Genomic DNA, 15577 nt, shown 5'->3' with positions numbered 1-15577 from the left:
TGCAAACAAAATAAAGTCAGACATTAATGATCCAGGAATTAAACTGAACTTTTTCATAATCTTCTTTAAGTAGGAGTATATCTGTAATTAATTCATGAAGCGTTGAGCCAGACAGAACATCATGTTTGTATTCCGTTATGGAAATTATTGCAGCAAACTTTTCTCTGGATTGGAGAATCAAGATTTTGTTTCTAATCCATTATTTGAAGTTTGAAGCAAACTGTTGGTTGAACAGAAACGTTTTACTCCTGCGCCAGTAAGAAAAACAGTTGGATCCCAGCCAATGTATGTATGACGGATTCATACAAATAAGAAATCTCCATAAAGCTTCGTTGAAGCATATTAGTATTTCTTTTATAAGTTACAAGATTATAACGTTAAATAATTGTAAATCCTTAAGTAACAAAGGTTAAATCCTCCTCATTGGAAGATGACTTGCCATTTAGGAACACGTCGTAAATAAATTCTCCAAAATATCCATTTGATAGAAATTGGTTAATTGGTGTATGATTCATTAGTGGATGAGTTATAGATGTCCAGTTAGCTTGGCATTTCTTGCTTGGAGAAATATCCTCATAAAAATGTGTGTCGTAGGAGTACATTTATTACTTTCCTTTTCAATGAGAAAAAGAAACAAAAAACGTGCACATTCCTCATTCTTGATTCTGCGTTAATGCAAAGACACTGATAACAATTTGTAATTCAAGGTTTTTTAAGTCAAGTAGATAATAAATTGTAATCCACAGGTTTTCTTCGTGAAAATAAAGGATTATTAATGTTTCTAACCAATAAGTTTATACTGGTTACATTTACAATAAAAATAAATTTATAATAAAAATAATAAATCTTTACTTCTACAGATGTTATTGGCGTATAAATTATAGCTTAACAAGATATATACATATAGCATATATGAATTATAGCATAACATGATAATAAACTTGCCGTTTCTTTTCTGTTATTTTATTCAAAAGAAAACAGGTTGACAAATAATTGCTTATTATTATTTTTACTTAGATTTTCTCCTAGGAAGAAAGGACAAAAATTCTAAATAAAATGATACACAATACTATGGCTATTAATACATAGTGCATATTCCCAGTATGTCTCCAAAGATATCATTCCCCACTGTAGCTAAACCTTCTCCAATTTTTGAAATAACATTACCCAATGCTGGCATTATTGGAATCAATGATTTACCTAAAGTTCTAATCCATGCAAGTCAATTCTTAAGAGGTCTGCATGTGTCCTTTTAACCAATTTTTTTATTGCCTCATGGGAGGAGCCCAATCTCACTTGCATGTTATGTAAATGAGCCCAAAATGCTGTCATGTATGGAATTTGCAGTGTAATATGGAGTACCTGCATTGTTAAATGTGATCTAGCATGTATATTCTTAATCACAGGTGGTGTTAAAATTGTATTATAACACTCTACAGATTCATTAACAGTTACCATTGTAGCTTGCAGCATTGGGATTTTACTATCATTTTGATTAGTGATCACAACATATGACCCATTATGAATTGGTTCTATGCGAGTGTATGGTGATTGTACAGGCGTAATTTTAACAGTACAATCAGAGTCTTGTTTATCAACACCACATGTTTTTCGTTTGTAGACATTTTCACATACTAAATATCCTAGATCAACACAATTTTCTGTTTCAACATATTCCCAGCTATTATCATCTCATAATATATATATATATTTCCCATACACAATCTTCTGGGCTATTTGTTATTCTACGCTTTAATTCTCTTATAAATCATTGATTTTGAAATATGCAGCATAATATCTGTTTGTTTTACCGTTAGACTTAATTGTGTAGAAATTTCTGTAACATTTAATAGTGTAATATCAATGTGTCATTCTTGTAAAATTAATCTCATAACTGTCAAATAATTTAGTATTGTTACTGCTTTCATTTCTTCATCTACCATTGTAAAATCAGACATCACTGCAGTTAGCATTTTTATCATGTGATCTCTTAAGATCATCAACCCTCTCTTTACGTCTTCATCATTAATATCTGAAATTTCACTGACAATTAATACTGCATCACTTAATAAATGCCCTGTCAATATCTGAACTTCAGCATTAGACATTAACTGCCTTTTATTTGTTTTTTCTTCTGTATTACAATCATCTGGAATTATATTCTCTATTGTAATATATGTTACATTATCAAATATATTATTTGTTCCCCAAACAGCTTCATCATAAGTCATATCTGTCACATTTTGCTTATAACATTTAGCATATTTACATGGTATGTCATCAACTGATATATTTACATCCATTTGTAGTTTCATACTTGCAATTACTACATTTACTGGATATTTTATCTATGAGACATTTCTGAAACAGGGAATATATTACATAATTTTTGTTAATAATGTGATGTTTTGTCACGCACCAAAACCCAGGTATGCCTACATAATGTAGGAACCTCTTATCAATGTCTTTAGGTTAAAAACAAAAATATGTCCTTGATTCCTTAAGGTAGAAACAACAGGATGTACATTGATAGTTTGTTTCCAAGTCACAAATGCCCTTTTTAATTAGATCTTCAACTGTTATATTACAAAGATTGTTCTTTTCTTTGCATGAGTGACTGTAATACATTGTATTTAAGAAAGCTGCATATCTTGGCTTTGTACATGTATCCCATTCTTTTAGATTCAAAAACATTTCATCCTTTCCTTTCTCATTCCATTCTGTAGGTAATGCTTGCTCTCGCAGTCTTCCTGTCTGTTGATCCACTACTTCAAGCTGAAGTTTCTCAAATAGTTGCAGGTATCCTTCATCTGTATGTAACTCTGGTGTCCACCATTCTGAATAAAGTGTGTTAGTACAAAACACTGCTCCATTATATGATTTTACTCCTCCAGGAAACCTGTATTCCTCCTCCTCTGCGTTTTCCCAGAATGCAATGCGAGGATCTGTGTGATTTTCAGGAAAGAAGCCTTTTTGAGTTAATTGTCCTGTGTTTAGATAAAAAAATAGGATATTCTTTATACTTGACTTTGTCAATTGTAATCCCAGGACGTGGACATTGATCTGCTTTTATTTAATTTGCAGGCCATCTCCTTGTCCCTTGAAAGTCCACATAATAGCAATGTGCAAATGTTGAAAAACAAATTTTTTCTCTGTATGTCTTTTGTTTCCAGTATTCTTGCAAAGGCAAATCATATTCCAAAGTCTTTGCTTGTATCATTTCCATTTGCCCATCTATGTGATCTTTTACCAATTTTCTTCCCATTTGAGTTGTCATCTTTGTTTTCTTTGATATTACTGTTGAATCTATCAATACGACTTGAGATATTCCTAATACTTTTTGTTTTTATATTAAAGGTTTTGGAAATGATTTCCAATAAATTCCTTGCAGTAGCCCATTCATCTTTATTTCTACAGGTTGCAGATTGTAAGGTTCTGCTCTTTTTAGTCTTGATATCATTGGTACAGCATCCTCTTGAGCTTTTGTTTGATTCCATGCCAGAACTGCTCCAGGTCTCTTTGCAAGATTATTCCACTGTAGACGAAAAAACTATCATGCAGGTTGATATCAAGATAAGGAGAAGTATAAAAAGTATCAGTACTGTATATCCCAATATTTTAAGGTTTTTTATAATTGAACAAGTTCTTTAACATTTTCAGTCCTTGTTGTTGTATCAGTGTTTGTACTGATAGCATTGTATTTATGATAGGTAAAACAGGATTAGATCTTGTAACTGGTGTTGGTGTATCAAATGAATCTACTTCATTTATTTGATCACCTTCTTCAACATCATAATAAAAAGGTGTTATAGTCTCTGGGTTTGAAGAAAATGGCATCATTTGAAATTGATTATTAATCCGGTTTGCTTCATTCAGAGTAACCCACTGAGAGTAAGTCAGAGGGTTTGTCATCTTCTAACTCAAATTTAGAAGCTGGTTTTAAGTTATCAATGCTGACAATTCTGTCTTTTCCTTGTTTGTCTTCTATAATCAAAGTCCTTAGGTTAATGACATGTTTTACCTTTGTAGGTTTCCACCTTGGCCATAAAGGTTTCGCTGCTTGAACTCTTTCCTGGACAAACTGACCAACCTGTGGTGTCCAAGCTCATAAAAGGTTAGGTGTAAAAGCAGGTTGTGCAAAACAATCACGTATTTCTTGTAAAATAGATAATTGCTCTAATCTCCCTGGTGCAGAAAGGTACTCAGTATTAAACATTGTATTCATAGGTATACCATATAACAATTCATAAGGTGTTTTCCCAGAAATAACAGAAGGTATATTGTTTAAACCTACTTGTACATAAGTTAACAGGGGATACCACTGTTTTTGGGCGGTTAGTTAGTAACTTGGTTAACAATCGTTTTACCTCAGCATTTTTCCTTTCAACAACCCCACTACTTTGGGGATGATAAGGTGCACTGATTTCCCATTTTATATCAAAAGACTTAGCCCACTCTTGTGCTTGAGTAGATGTTAAAGCTGGTCCAGCATCTGAGTGTAGGGCTTTAGGTTTACCAATACTTACTAAGGAATTGAGACTATCAAGCGTGCTACTAGCCGTGGCACTTTTAACAGGGTATAACCATATGAACCTTGTACAAGCATCAACATATACTAACACATATTTATACCCATGTGAAGTAGGTAAAGGCCCTATGTGATCTAAATAAATCAGAACAAATGGCTTATTAGGAATTTCTTTAACAATGTATGGTTGTTTCTGGTGATTTGGATTATTAACAAGGAGACATGCTTTACAATTCCCTATAAATCTTATGACCGTTTCCTTCATATTAGGCCACCAATATTTTGACTTTAGGGTAAATAAGACTTTATCTCGCCCTAAATGAGGATGTCCAATACTAGAATAGGCCATCTCTGTTAAGTTCCATCTGTCTATGACAGGGGGAATAATCAATTGTTAGTCTCCAATCTTAACCATACAATGTTTGTCTTTTAATTCATAAAGATATTTTTAGGATAACCAGGTGGATTAGGTCTGGTTTTATCCAAGCAAGCATTTAACTCTGTGTCAAGATTACTGGTTGCTGTCATTCGAGTTTTAACTGCCATTACTGCATATTTTTACTTACACTTTGTGCAAGAGTATCTGCAAATATATTGCCTTCTGTATGCAAAGAAGAACCTAGCTTTCTATGAGCTGGTTCATGTATTACTTCAATATCAGTCTTTAGATCTAAATAAGCAGCAATTGCTTTCCATTTGACAATATGCTGTAATGGCTTTTTCTTTGCAGTTAAAAAACCATTAGATTTCCAGATTCGTAAATCCTGGAATACAGATCTTGCCAGGTATGCAGAATCAGTTACAATTAACACTGGACCTTTATCTAACAATGCTTCCTTCATAGTAAATGCTAGTGCAGAAATTCCTGCAAATTAAGCTGAATGATCCCTTAAAGGGATTTGCCATGAACGCAATAAAGTCAGAGTGGGAGAATATTTTGCAATTCCTGCTCCAGCAGATTTATTTATTTTCTCTTTACTAGAGATTATTGCAGAGCTATCCGTGTAAAATATAGCTGAATTGTAATAATTTGGATAAGTTTATAAATTCCAACTTGAGGGTTGCTTTGGAGCTGGTAAATCATCTAGAGGTGTCAGATTCTTATCATGAATAAAATGTATTTGTGGGTCTTCCAAAATAGAAAACCATTTTATCCATCTATTCTTTAGTGCTTTCTTGTCTGGTATAGTTTACTTTTGTAAGTTATCAAGTGAGGCTACTGATGTATGTACATATATATCTTTCCCCTGTGCAATCTGTCTTGACTTTAACAGTGTTATATTAACAGCTACCAAAAGCTTCTCTATCATAGTAAACTTTATCTCTGTTTTTGAATATACATAAGATAGAAGTGCTATTGGAATTGTCTCATTTACGTTATATAACCTTATATAGCTTGCATTCGGTGATATATTTATGTAAACTAATAGATCCTTAGTACTATCTCTTTGAGCTAAATACTCTGTTCTATTTACTGCCTCTAATAATGCATTTAATAATGCATTTAGTGCCTCTTCCTGAGTCGTCCACTTAAAAAGTATCTTTGGACTTTTTGTTTTAGATTTTATCTCCCTTGAGACTGCAGCATGCAAAGGTGCAATTAACACATTCAAATCAGGTATGAAAAACATTGCATAATTAAGTAAACAAATTATTCTACCTAATTGTTTTAGAGAATGTGGATGTGTTAAAGCTGCTATTATGTCTTTATAATTATCATATAATCCTCTCCCCCTTTCAGAAATTTCAAATCCCAAGAAAGTAACAGCATGTCCTGCAATTTGAGATTTCTTAAGAGATACTACATAACCTGCAGCATGTAATATAGTCAAAACCTGATCCAACACTGCTATGTGTTACTCCTCACTATCATGTGAAAAATATATGTCATCCACATACACCTCCACTTCTGGAAATTTAGACAATAAATTTACTACATCTGAAGTAAATAACGCACTCAAATTAAAAAATCCCTGAGGTAATCGGGTAAATACCAAAGTTTTGCCTTTCCAAGTAAAACCTGTTATCCAGTAACTATCTGTAGTAATAGGATGACTCCAAAAACCATTTGCTAAGTCTAACTTTGTCTTAAAAGTTTTCCTACGCAAATTGTGTAAAATAGAAGGTGCATGTGTATTTTGTGTTGCCACCCTTAGTGTAACTCTGTTAGCTTCCCTATAGTCTAATACCATTCGCCAAGAACCATCCGGTTTGGGAACAGGGTAGACTGCTGAGTTCATTTGACTGTACTGTTCTTTTAGTACTCCTTGTTTAAGTAAATCACCAATGACTGTCTGTATGTAGGGAATGGCTACACCATTGATTTTATACTGTGCCTGTTTCTTAGGAACTACTGTGCCTGTAGCAATATGATGACTGATACCTTTACAATGTCTAACCCGATTTTCCCGCTTCTGAAATATTTTAACATTTTTCTTTAAGCAAAAATCTAAGTTTCTAACATCAGATACTGCAGTATAATCTAATTGCATTTTCATAAATGCTTATTCCACAACTCTAGTAGTTAAAGGAAGTTCATCTTCCAGCTGCAATGAAATAAATATGCTACATCCTTATAAGCTATAAGAAAATCAGAATCAAGCTTAGGATGCTGAACTAATTCTAAGTGCACTCTTTTACCATTTATTTTTACCTGTGTATTACATGAGGGATAAGTACCTTCACCTTCTAAAGTCTGTATAGTTATATTTACTAATACATCTTCTTTTAACATATCTGATTGTACTAAAGATATTGATGCTTGTGTATCTAAATACCCCTCATAAGTCTCTCCCCCATATTCTACTGTTAATTTACTTCATTCACCTTCAGACTCTTCTGGGATGTCTGGTAGTGATTTCTCTATTTGCCCTACTTTTTTAGTATTAGCTGGGGCAACTGAAATTTCACCCCTTTCAGTAGAATGAATCTCACGCTCCTGATATCTATCCTGACCCCTTGTACCTTTACCTCTATAACTTACACTACCATTTCCAAATCCATACCGATCCGGATTTTTTATTTTTTTAAAAATGGTTTCAATGTCCTGCGAGGAAATTCCTCATAAGGCAAATCTGAAGATTTGCTCTAAATAGTTATAAACTGATTTTCATTGGTGTAAGATGGAGGTGCTTGGGAGTAAGGTTGTGGAGGGTTAAATTTAGTTTGTTTTTGTGGATATTGTTCTCTTGCATTCTTTTTTTTTTATTTACAAACTAAGCTCTGTTTTTCCTTTGCTGGAAAATCTTTTCTCCTTACTTTTCTCTGCTATTTGAAGTTACTAGTGCATCTCCAGTCAGGTCCTTACCTACAAGTGTATAAGTAAGTCTTAATATATATCAGGCATTTATTTAGGTCTCTCTGCTATAGGTACAGAGAGTATTTGTCTCTCTATATCCAAAATTAAGCCTTGTCCTTTAACATTTGGCTTTAAACAACCATGTCATGATTATTTTAATTGTAAATCTCAGCTCTAATAAATATGCTGCTACAATGCCACTATTTATATTCATCATTCCTAAAATATCAGCAAGTGAAGCCAAAGTATCTTGACCTTGTGTCTTTACATGATATACATAAAATCACTGAATTCCACTTCCTTTGCCCAAATATAAAAACACACAAACCAGAGAATAAAATAGCATTAACTAACGTTCTATTTTGTGGAAGAAAATAAGTTGGATAAACTCCAGCTAATGCATAAACTCTGTCATTTAACCACAAAGCTATGTCCTTCGGATTGCGTGGCATCACTCCAATTGTTGTTTTTATATTTCATTTAGGAATTCCTGCAGCTTCAGCAAAAAAAAAACAAAAAAACTTGCTATATGCCGGACACTCCAGACATTTTCACTATTTAAAACCTGAGCTTACATATAACCTAAAAATTGTATCACATTAAAAAGGTTTTCCCTCTCAGCTTGCTAATATTCTGCAGCTGGTATTATTTATTTTCCCTTTACTGGACTGTACAAACTAGATCTAGGAGTACCCCACATCTCAATTTAGGCTAAAGCCTTTAGAGCTATGTCTTTGTATTCCTGTAGCAATAACAGGAGGTCTGCCTAAAATCTCTACTATACCATCATAAGAAACATTTGTATTTCTATTTGTTGCAGGATCAAAATCTGCATCTATAGTGTGATATATAGGTTGTTGCAAAACTACTCCAGCAGCATTAGCAAAGTTTAAATGAATTAAACCATAACTGTATCTCCAAAGCAATAACCTCATAATTTCCAATGACTCTACCATTCTGCATTTTAAACACATCATTGAGTTTCAAAAGATTCTGCAAATCCTGATTAGCCATGATATATCAGTACCATCTCTTACGTGTAAGAGGACCTAGGTAAAATTATAATAATTATTATAAAACATATATTATCTCTCAAAACACCCAGGGACGCCAATTGTAGTGGTTCACACCTAATTCACTTATAAGGTCTTAAAGCACAGTTATATTGAAATATAAATTCCAAGCACTGAACTTTAAATATTTTATCAGTGAAACAGGTCTCATTTCTTACAAATAAAGTTTTGAGTACAATAAAGAAATGGTACTTGAGAAGATAACATTGTTTAAAAATAAATTTTTATTATACAGAAAAATCAGCTTACAGAAGTAATATAAAATTAAATTAATTTAAATCCAATATACACACAGAGTTAAAAGACTTTTAGTTTAAACTTGCTTTCAATAACAATTGTTACATACCACTCGAAATGACTTCTTTGCAACCAAATCTTATCCTTAGAAATGCTCTATAATATCCTGTCAGAGTCACCTGCCTCATGTTTACAACAAGGTGTTTTTATAGTTTTTTATTTGGATGACGTCATCATTTATTGTTTTCTTTTTATATGTATTTTTAGCATCATTTTAACATCAACAAAACTTGTCTAGCTTTTTCTATCTTCAACAATGTGGCCTTGATAATCTGTTATACAAGACTTTAGACATACGCACTTTAAATTGCAAGGAGCATCCATTTTAGAGCTATAAATTCAAGGTTGAATAAACCTCCATTTTAAATCACATAGCATCTTATGTTAATACTAGTTAGCTGGTTAGTATGTTTGCATACAGATAATAAAAACCTTTTATATTGTAAAAGACTTTTGTTTAAACATATAAAAGGATACAGTTATACATTGTACACATTGTAGAAGTAACATATATTTGAATATAGTCATATACTTCATATATTGCAAAATAAGCATATTAAAGATTATATTTCTCACAATTTATGTGAACAGGCTCTTATAACAAGGTACAGTCTTTATGTATAGAAGCTGTACATGATAGATTTAAAAGAAATCTATCATTTATAGTTAGTTATAAGTGTCTTGCTGAAAGAATATATTTCTTACTGTTGGCATATTTATTAATTTGCAATCTAACATTACATAGCAGCTTTTATTGAGACAAGCATGCTATAAACAAAGTTTATTTGCAAAGTTATGCATTGTTAACTAAAAATTACATTTACAAGCACAGGTGTATCACAGGGTTAATGAAAGCCTGTTACAGTAGTAAGGGATCTGGGAGGGGGAGGGATGTAGATTATTAAGGGGGGCCAGCTACACTACAGAAAACATATTTTTATCTAAAAAGTAAAAAAAAAACTATTTTGGGGGGCAAATTGGGTACTGGCACACAGCTGCCAGTACCCAAGATGGCGGCAAATAGGTAGAGGGGGAGGGTTAGAGAGATGTATGGGGGGATCAGGGAGGTTGTGGGGTAAGGGGGGATGCAGACTGCAGACAGTATGAAAAAAAAATAAAAAAAAATAATAAATGATTTTTATTTCAGTACTGGCAGACTTTCTGCCAGTACTTAAGATGGCGGTGACAATTGTGAGGTGGGGGAGGTAAGAGAGCTGTTTGAGGGAGGTCAGGGGGGGATCAGGGGGTGGGATGTGTCAGGTGGGAGGCTGATCTCTACACTAAAGCTAAAAATGAACCCTACAAGCTACCTAATTAACCCCTTAACTGCTGGGCATATTACAAGTGTGGTGCGCAGCAGCATTTAACGGCATTATTATTACCAAAAAGCAACGCCAAAGCCATATATGTCTGCTATTTCTGAACAAAGGGGATCCCAGAGAAGCATTTACAACCATTTGTGCCATAATTACACAAGCTGTTTGTAAATAATTTCAGTGAGAAACCTAAAATTGTGAAAAATGTAACAGTTTTTTTTTTTATTTGATTGTATTTGGCGGTGAAATGGTGGCATGAAATATACCAAAATGGGCCTAGATCAATAATTTGGGTTGTCTATTACACTACACTAAAGCTAAAATTAATCCTAAAAGCTCCCTACAAGCTCCCTAGTTAACCCCTTCACTGCTGGGCATAATACACGTGTGGTGTGCAGCGGCATTTAGCGGCCTTCTAATTACCAAAAAGCTACACCAAAGCCATATATGTCTGCTATTTATGAACAAAGGGGATCCCAGAGAAGCATTTACAACCATTTATGCCATAATTGCACAAGATGTTTGTAAATAAATTCAGCGAGAAACTTAAAGTTTGTGAAAAAATTTGTGAAAAAGTCAACATTTTTTTTTATTTGATCGCATTTGGCGGTGAAATGGTGGCATGAAATATACCAAAATGGGCCTAGATCAATACTTTGGGATGTCTTCTAAATAAAAATATATACATGTCAAGGGATATTCAGGGATTCCTGAAAGATATCAGTGTTCCAATGTAACTAGCGCTAATTTAAAAAAAAAAGTGGTTTGGAAATAGCAAAGTGCTACTTGTATTTATGGCCCTATAACTTGTAAAAAAAAAAAAAAAGAACATGTAAACATTGGGTATTTCTAAACTCAGGACAAAATTTAGAAACTATTTAGAATGGGTGTTTTTTGGTGGTTGTAGATGTGTAACAGATTTTGGGGGTCAAAGTTAGAAAAAGTGTGTTTTTTTCCATTTTTTCCTCATATTTTGTATTTTTTTAATAGTAAATTATAAGATATGATGGAAATAATGGTTTATTTAGAAAGTCCATTTAATGGCGAGAAAAACGATATATAATATGTGTGGGTACAGTAAATGAGTAAGAGGAAAATTACAGCTAAACACAAACACTGCAGAAATTGAAAAATAGCCATTGTCATTAAGGGAAAGAAAATTGAAAAATGGTCCGGTCATTAGGGGGTTAAAGGGACACTGTACCCAAAAATTTTCTTTCGTGATTCAGATTGAGCATGAAATTTTAAGCAACTTTCTAATTTACTCCTATTATCAAATTTTCTTCATTCTCTTGGTATCTTTATTTGAAATGCAAGAATGTAAGTTTAGATGCCGGCCTATTTTTGGTGAACAACCTAGGTTGTCCTTGCTGATTGGTGGATAAATTCATCCACCAATAAAAAAGTGCTGTCCAGAGTACTGAAACCAAAAAAAAAGCTTGGATGCCTTCTTTTTAAAATAATGATAGCAAGAGAACGAAGAAAAATTGATAATAGGAGTAAATTAGAAAGTTGCTTAAAATTGCATGCTCTATCTGAATTGCAAAATAAAAAAATTGGGTTCAGTGTCCCTTTAATGTAGCTGGCGGCGGGGTCCGGGAGTGGCGGTTTAGGGGATAAGCACTTTATTAAAGATTGCAGTGGGGAATTTCGGTTGACAGGTAGATAGACATTGCGCATGCGTTAGGTGTTAGGTTTTATTTTGCAGGTAGTTTAGGGAGTTATGGGGCTCCAATACTCAGCGTAAGGCTTACTACGCCTGCAATTTGTGGCGAGGTGAAAATGGAGTAAGATTTCTCCATTTTCGCCACGTAAGTCCTTACGCTGTATATTGGATACCAAGCTGCACGTGTTTGGTATATCACTCTATGGGCCAAAAAACTACAGCCGAAGGGTGAAATATACGAGCATAACTTCTATGTTACGCCGTATATGTGATATAAACCAGCGCAATATTTGGCGTTACCGGCTTTTGCGGGCGACGCTGCATATCGGATCGGGCCCCTTGCGTTAGCCTTAAAAAGCAGCGTTGAGAGGTCCCAACGCTGCTTTTTAACGCCCGCTGATATTACGAGTCTGGCAGGTACAGGTGTACCGCTCACTTTTCTTCCGCGACTCTAGCATACCGCAAATCCCCTTACGTAAATAGCGTATCCTATCTTTTTAATGGAATTTTCCTAATGCCGGTATTACAAGTCTTGGAAGAAGTGAGCGGTAGACCCTCTCCTGTCAAGACTCCTACCGCATTAACGCTGTAACATAAAACTCTTAACTAAAGTGCTAAAAGGTACACAAACACCCATAAACTACCTATTAACCCCTAAACCAAGCCCCCCCCCCACATTGCAAACACTTAAATACATTTTTAACCCCTAATCTGTCGACCGGACATTGCCACCACTTTAATAAATATATTAACCCCTAAACCGCAGCACTCCCGCCTCGCAAACACTAGTTACATTTTATTAACCTCTAATCTGCCGTCCCTAACATCGCCGACACCTACCTACATTTATTAACCCCTAATCTGCCGCCCCCAACGTCGCCGCTACTATATTAAATTTATTAACCCCTAAACCTAAGTCTAAACCTAAGTCTAACCCCCCAACTTAAATATAATTTAAATAAAACGAAATAAAATTACTACAATTAAATAAATTAACCCTATTTAAAACTAAATACTTACCGTTAAAATAAACCCTAAGATAGCTACAATATAACTAATAATTACATTTGTATCTATCTTAGGGTTTACATTTATTTTACAGGCAACTTTGTATTTATTTTAACTAGGTACAATAGTTATTAAATAGTTATTAACTATTTCTTAACTTTCTAGTTAAAATAAAGACAAATATACCTGTAAAATAAATCCTAACCTAAGTTACAATTACACCTAACACTACACTACACTATCATTAAATTAATTACCTAAACTAACTACAATTAAATAGAATTAAATTAAATAAACACCTAATCTAATCCCCCTAATAAAATAAAAAAGCCCCCCAAAATAATAAAAATCCCTACCCTATACTAAATTACAAATAGCCCTTAAAAGGGCTTTTTGCGGGGCATTGCCCCAAAGTAATCAGCTCTTTTACCTGAAAAAAAAATACAATACCCCCCTAACATTATAACCCACCACCCCCTTGAAGATCACCCTACCGTGAGACGTCTTCACCCAGCCGGGCACAAGTGGTCCTCCAGAGGGGCAGAAGTCTTCATCCGATCTGGGCAGAAGAGGACCTCCAGACAGGCAGAAGTCTTCATCCAGACGGCATCTTCTATCTTCATCCATCCGGAGCAGAGCGGGTCCATCTTGAAGCCAGCCGACGCGGAGCATCCATCCATACCGACGACTACACGACGAATGATGGTTCCTTTAAATGACGTCATCCAAGATGGCGTCCCTTGAATTCCAATTGGCTGATAGGATTCTATTAGCCAATCGGAATTAAGGTAGGAAAAATCCTATTGGCTGATGCAATCAGCCAATAGGATTGAGCTTGCATTCTATTGGCTGTTCCAATCAGCCAATAGAATGCAAGCTCAATCCTATTGGCTGATTGGATCAGCCAATAGGATTTTTCCTGCCTTAATTCCGATTGGCTGATAGAATCCTATCAGCCAATCAGAATTCAAGGGACGCCATCTTGGATGACTTTATTTAAAGGAACCGTCATTCGTCGTGTAGTCGTCAGTCTGGATGGATGCTCCGCGTCGGCTGGCTTCAAGATGGACCCGCTCCGGATGGATGAAGATAGAAGATGCCGCCTGGATGAAGACTTCTGCCCGTCTGGAGGTCCTCTTCTGCCCGGATCGGATGAAGACTTCTGCCCCTCTGGAGGACCACTTGTGCCCGGCTGGGTGAAGACCTCTCACGGTAGGGTGATCTTCAAGGGGGGTAGTGTTAGGTTTTATTAAGGGGGAATTGGGTGGGTTTTAGAAGAGGGTTGGGTGTGTGGGTGGTGGGTTATAATGTTGGGGGGGTATTGTATTTTTTTTACAGGTAAAAGAGCTGATTACTTTGGGGCAATACCCCGCAAAAAGCCCTTTTAAGGGCTATTTGTAATTTAGTATAGGGTAGGGATTTTTATTATTTTGGGGGGCTTTTTTATTTTATTCGGGGGATTAGATTAGGTGTAATTAGTTTAAAATTCTTGTAATTTTTTTTTTTTTCTGTAATATAGTGGGGGGGGGTTTGTACTTTAGTTTATTTAATTTAATTGTATTTAATTGTAGTTAGTTTAGGTAATTAATTTAATGATAGTGTAGTGTTAGGTGTAATTGTAACTTAGGTTAGGATTTATTTTACAGGTATATTTGTCTTTATTTTATCTAGGAAGTTATTAAATAGTTAATAACTATTTAATAACTATTGTACCTAGTTAAAATAAATACAAAGTTGCCTGTAAAATAAATATAAACCCTAAGATAGCTACAATGTAACTATTAGTTATATTGTAGCTATCTTAGGGTTTATTTTATAGGTAAGTATTTAGTTTTAATTAGGAATTATGTATTTAAATGTAGTTATTTTATTTAGATTATTTTAAATTATATTTAACTTAGGTGGGGTTAGGGTTAATGTTAGAGTTAGATTTAGGGGTTAATAAATAAAAAGTAGGTGTCGGCGATGTTGGGGGCAGCAGATTAGGGGTTCATAGGGATAATGTAGGTGGCGGCAATGTCCGGAGTGGCAGATTAGGGGTTAATATATAATGTGTCAGCGATGTCGGGGACGGCAGATTAGGGGTTAATAAGTGTAAGATTAGGGGTGTTTAGACTCGGGGTTCATGTTAGGGTGTTAGGTGTAGACATAACTTTTGTTTCCCCATAGGAATCAACGGGGCTGCGTTAGAAACTGAACGCTGCTTTTTTGCAGGTGTTAGGTTTTTTTTCAGCCGATTCTGCCCCATTGATTCCTATGGGGAAATCGTGCACAAGCACGCTTAGCCAGCTCACTGCTACCGTAAGCAACGCTGGTATTGAGGTGAGATGTGGAGCTAAATTTTGCTCTACGCTCACCTTTTTGCGGCTAACGCCGGGTTTAAAAAAACCC

This window comes from Bombina bombina, chromosome 7 (genome assembly GCF_027579735.1).
Source record: "Bombina bombina isolate aBomBom1 chromosome 7, aBomBom1.pri, whole genome shotgun sequence".
Classification (NCBI taxonomy): domain Eukaryota; kingdom Metazoa; phylum Chordata; class Amphibia; order Anura; family Bombinatoridae; genus Bombina; species Bombina bombina.
The sequence above is the reverse complement of the archived record's forward strand: the minus strand, read 5'-3'. Positions refer to the sequence as shown.